Source organism: Balaenoptera acutorostrata, chromosome 2 (genome assembly GCF_949987535.1).
Source record: "Balaenoptera acutorostrata chromosome 2, mBalAcu1.1, whole genome shotgun sequence".
In the NCBI taxonomy this organism is placed as follows: Eukaryota; Metazoa; Chordata; class Mammalia; order Artiodactyla; family Balaenopteridae; genus Balaenoptera; species Balaenoptera acutorostrata.
Window position 1 is genome coordinate 69973333 of NC_080065.1, and position 5837 is coordinate 69979169.

Here is a 5837-nt window from a genome sequence, read left to right on the forward strand (position 1 = left end):
AGTTGTGTTATCAATGAGCCATTGCATGAAAGTACTTAGAACAGCATCTGCAATGTAGCCTATATTTTAGTATAAATGGGAACATCTATTTTGAATTCAATTACTTCTCCCCACATCTAGAACTGCCACTCTGGTCCACCATCATTTCTGGCCCTCCTCCTAAAACTGCCTTCCATTTGGTCTCTAGGTATTTACTCTTAACCCAATACAATCCATTCTCCAACAGAAGTCGGGGTGATTTTTTTTTAAGGGGAGTCTATGTCTTTATTGGCCCACAGGCTGCGTGAGGGGGATGAAGCGGGAGGAGTGGGGGGCCCTGATGCCAGGCAGCCGTGTTTCACGGGCTTGTAGGTGATGGAGAACTCGCCTAGGTAGAATCGGATCATCTCAGGGTTGATTTCCACCTGGCTGAAGGTCTGGCCGTTGTGAACCCACCATGCTGCCCCGCATCTCGGGCGAGATAATCACCTCGAGCAGGGGCGTCTTCTCCACCTGGGGCTTCTCCGTGGGCGGTGCTTCCTCCCCGGCCAGCGCAGGCGCTGCAGCAGCAAGTGCGGCTTCCTCCGCAGGCCAGGTCTCAGCGGCGCGCGCGCTGTGCAGCTGCAGCCGTCGCTCCTAGGACGGATGTCCGGCAACTGGTCGAGGTCCACGCCGAGGCAGGTGAACTTGCGGAAGGTCCGCTTCTTCTTCGGTTCCACTTCGGCCATTTTGTTGGTGTTGGGATAAGCCAGGGTGAGTTACTTTTTATAGAAATGTAATCATGTCGCTTACCTGCTCAAAACTTTCCTAGATTTAAAGCAGATTCATTGAGAATAAAATACGAAGGTTTTCCATGGCCCTCAAGGCTTTCCATGCTTTGACTCTTCCCTGCCATCCTAGACTCATTTTCTGCCAGGTTCCCTTCACTCTCTCTGTTTTCTGTCTCGTTCTTATTCTCATCTCCTGGCCTTTATATGTCATGTTTTCTGTATCTAGAATGTTCTTTCTGTAGCTCTCCACGCCTTGTTTTTCAGGTCTCTGCTCAAATGTCCTCTTAAAAATGACTTTCCTGATTATCACATCTACACAGGCACATGCTTTGTCCTCGGTCCCTATGAAGCATTTACTATTTTATCTTTTACTTTATACTCTTCATCGCTGAAATTTTATTACTTATTTCGTTGTTACTTGTTTCTTGCTTGTCTCCCTTACTTAGCCCTCAGTGTTTGTAACTGTAACATACTGGAGACTCAGTACCTATTTGTTGAATGAGGGGATGCTTTTCCATATTCTGGAAAATTAAAGAAGAATGAGGATATTTGCTTGGAGCTTGTGAATTAGTTCCACTTGTCAGAGATTTAGATGGAAAGGCATTTTTTTTTTTTTTTTTTAGTTGCCTCACCTGTTTCTCTATCAAGGATTGTGGTCTGGTGCTGCCTGTTGTTCAGTATCTGAAAACCATTGTTTTTCTATAGCTTATCTGTTTGTTTGTTGTTGTTTAAAACAAAAAAAGTAAATCTGGTCTCCATTTCTCTATCTTGGCGGGAACTAAACAATTGCACGTATATGATTTTTATGACTCCAAATGGTTGTTTGTACTTTGTATGGACTTTTACAAATGGAGAGCATTTTACATGAAGGCAATTCATGCAGATCATTGTGTCCTTTCTCCATTTGTCTCCAGGTTCTTAATACCTAAGTCACTGTGCTGCCATCTTGGGACACCATGCATGATAATGGAAGTTCTATGAATACAAATTTAGAAGGGTCTGATAGCATTTCCTTAGTTTTTTTCCCTAGAGCTTATCTCTGTATGTCATATCTAGTTGGTTGAAGAGCCAGGGCAGATCCCAGAGGAGATGTTTCTGGGAGACCCATAATCCGAGATGTGACTGAACCCTACATGGTGCTTTGAACAATTCTTGCTTATTTTTCACTAAACCGGATAGGTTGTTTCAAATCTGAATGCTAGAAAAGGGAACACGCTAAGCTAATATCTGCAAGAATTTAGTTGTTCTAAGAGTCAACCCAAGACTTTTATTGTAAGGAGAGGTCCCGCCTCCCCATCTTGGAGATATGTTTAAACAATAAAATTGAATGTATGTGGAAATTTATTCAATAGGTCTATACTTGGAAATCTGGATTACGATTCAAAACAATAAGAAATATTTTCTATAGAAAAATCAGGCTTCTATTACATGGATTTCTAGGCAGAATATTTCAACTTAAATATCCTGGGATTGCCTTTCTACAAACTGAGAAGTGGATAATTAGATATGAATTAATCAACTCGCACTTATAATTTCTATTTTCATTTCAAACAAAACAAATTTTCTCCATCAGTTAAAAGGCTGAAAATGGGTGATTTTATGACAGCATAGAAAATTCTGTGTTACTTAATCCTTTGTGTAGTGAAAGGGAAACACGAAAAAGAACTTTGAAAATGACTTTGCTGTTGGTAATTGTTCTGATGTGTGGTGCCAATTTCTGCATTCAGACCTGGTGTGAAGCCCAGAAGTTGTGTATGGTTACTCTTAATGTATTTTTATTATAATAGAAAGAAGGCATGAAGAACATAATGATACCCTGGAAGGAGGGAAAAAACTAATTTAGAATGAACAACCAGTTCTGCCACAAATGAGGGATATCAAGTAGTGAATTTTTTATAATGTAACTTGAGTTTAGATGTAAATATAGCATTGAAAGTTAGTGTTCCACACTACTAGGTTAACCCTAAGGGCTTGACATCAATGTCTAGCTTTTAGGGGCTAACTTTCAACTTGGATTAAAAGCTTTGTTGAAGTATTGATATTTTGGTTAATGAGTTGTTTGGAAGACTTTACTTATGAAAATCTCATTCACCAGAAGTCTCTGGGAGACACTTGCTATTTGTTGGGTAGGAAAGAGAGGGACGATTATGACAAGGAAGGAAAGGAAAAATGATTTTCTCAGTCAAACTTACATGGACCAGTCCCCAAATGATAGGTCCAAATTGCCCTGAAAATATTTCCATGACACTGGAACAAAATGTGAATTACGTGCATTTATTCAAGAAATGTATAAATATATGATATGCAGGAACTATGCTTCAGTCTTTCTTCTAGATATTTTGGAAACATCAGTGAACAACAAAAAATCCCCATAATTCCTGCCCTCTTAGAGCTTAGGCCCTATTAGGGGACAGACACACAATAAAAATAAACATAACTGAATATATTGCAAAGTAGAGAAAGTGAAAACAACTTTGGGAAAAGTAATAGTAAGTGGAGTGGGGGCAGGCAAACTGAATGCGTTGTCAATGATGTCTGAGTAGGTCTCATGCAAAATGTAATATTTGATCAAAAACTTGGAGGAGATGAGGTCCTTGGCTAAAATGATATCAGAAGAAACAGTGGTTCCAAGGGAGGGGTCAGTACAAAGGCTCTAAGATGGGAGATTCCTTGAAGTCGGTAGGAAACAGCAAGAATGGTGTGCACAGAGTAGAATGAGCAGAGGGGAGGAAAAGATATTATCTCAGAGAGATAACAGGGAGCTAGACCTTTGGGTTTTACTCTGAGGAACGAGATCCACTGTGTGAGTCTACTCACCTACCCGTTCTTCAAAGATTCTATCCCAGGAGACCCATTTTGTTCTGCAGGTCTAAAATTAATTATGTACATCGGTCACTATGACTGAAGCTGGACTGCTTCCGATTCCAAGCACCAACCACTGTCTTCCCTCCCAGAGCATCAGCATCGTCACTTACTTTATATTAAGGAGCGATAAGTCAACAGTACTTAACCAGTTGATGAAGAAGTCAGTAGCAAAGAGAGCTTCATAAATTGCCACAGTCAAATTTCTTTTTGCAATGAGCTAGGATGTGGGTCAGCAAACTTTTTCCTGTAAAGGGGCAAATTGTAAATACTTTCGGCTTTGCTGGCCGTGCGGTGTCTGTTGCACATGCTCAGCTCTGCCCCGCTGGTGCAAAAGCAGCAATAGATAATGCGTAAACAAATATGCACAGCTGGGTTCCATAAAACATTTATTTACAAAACCAAGTGGTGGGCTAGATTTGGGCTGCAGGCTCTAGTTTGTTTTCCCTTATGATAGAGCACAGGGAATGTATTAGCTTTGGAGGGCAGGGCATTAGCTGAGGGGGGATGCAGCATGGTGCAGGAGAAAGAGCAGTCATTAGACTCTGGACTCATATAGACCTGTCCTTCAAGCTCAACTCTTCTACTTACCCAGTGCATGTAGCAGGTGTTATGGGGTGAATGTTTGTGTCCCACCCCATGCAGGGCTCCTTTTCTGAATTTCTCTCTCAGAAATCTGTTTCTGGAGTGTCCTGCCCTTGCAAGACAGCCACTGTCTACTTAGGCCCTATTTCCCCATGCTTGAATGTGGAAAACTACCTCAGAGGAAAATCCAGGGGGGACGTGGAGCTCACCTTCTATGCTTCCTTCTCTCAAGGATTCCAGCACCTATATTGCTGGTTCTTCAGTGTCAAGCAGTTGTTTGCTATATTTTATCCAGTTCTCATAATGGCCTCAGCCGTAGCATTAATCCAGTACAAGATACTCTGCCATGGCCAGAACTGGCTCCCCTTTATGCTTCAACTTACTGTAATATAATTTCCATCCCACTACCCCATTGGAACTGCCCTTGCTAGAGTCACCAATGACTTCCATGGTCCTACTCCAGTGGATTCTTTTTAGGCCTTATCCTGTTCCATCTCTTAGTAGCATTTGACACAGTTGACCACTTTCTGTCTTTGGCTTTCATACCATACACTCTTGGTATTCCTTCTACCTCTGTGGCCATTTTTTCTCAGTCTCCTTCATTGACTTAATTCTCCTTTACTCAGCCTTTAATGTTGGAGTTCCCCAGGCCCTCTGATAGGACGAGTCTTAAGGGCTTTTTTCTCCTCACTGTACGCCCCCTGTGTAGGTGATCTCATTCAAATCTGATGATTTCCATAATATGCTGGAAACTTTAAAATTCATATTTCCAGCCCAGGCCCCACTTCTAAGCTTCACAACTTAGATCTAATGGCAAACTTGAGAGCTCCACTTGGATGCCTTACAAGGTTTCCAAATTTAGTATGTCTAAAATGGAACTATTTTTGTGCTGTATGCTGACCTCCCTCTCCCGAGTTCACCATCTTAGCACAGGGCATCCTTCACCCCTCTCCACCCTGTAACTCTTGCCAGGCACTTGGGAATAACCCTTGATTCTTCCCTTTCACTTTAATCCACCAGGTTTCAGTAGCTCATCTTTTGATGAAACTTTCAACGTTATGAGAATCCATCTCTTTGCTGGCTGATGACCTTAGTTTGCTTTGTCCTGGGCCAAGTGCATTGTTCTGGAGCCATCGGAGTCTTTTTTTATTAGGGTATGTGAGGGTATAGGGGCTGCAAACCCTGAAATCTCACTGTATGGCAGCATAGGATACATACAGATATTCATAGGCAAGACCAAAGTCATCAAATAAAGACTAATGTATGTTCTCTATGCTTTAAGACATTTAGCACATTTATGGTTAGTTTTAAAATAATATGTAGGAAATTTTAGAAATTTGGAGGCTAATTTTCTGTAGATTCTGTAAGGCTCGCCTTATGGAAAATAGTCTTCATCTAACAGAACTGTATTTACAATTTGTGGAACTGCTGCTAGCTAGATTGGCTTTCAATTTATATTACACAGGCTGAAGTTTTAGGGTTTTTTTAGTTGTGGATAAGTGGGGGTTTTAGATGTCTGCAGGCCATGTAGTCTATTAAATGTCTTGAAAATTAAAATGCGTATTAGAAAGAACGATATGTTTTAACTAATGAGAAATGGTCTAAGTAAAATGGTACTCATATTTTATATATTTTCTTCAG

At 41.1% G+C, this 5837-nt stretch overlaps 1 pseudogene; it reads right to left on the bottom strand.

Moving 5' to 3' along the window:
* Positions 1-264: 264 nt before the first annotated feature.
* Positions 265-707, bottom strand: LOC102999343 (40S ribosomal protein S15-like; annotated as a pseudogene).
* Positions 708-5837: the final 5130 nt, after the last annotated feature.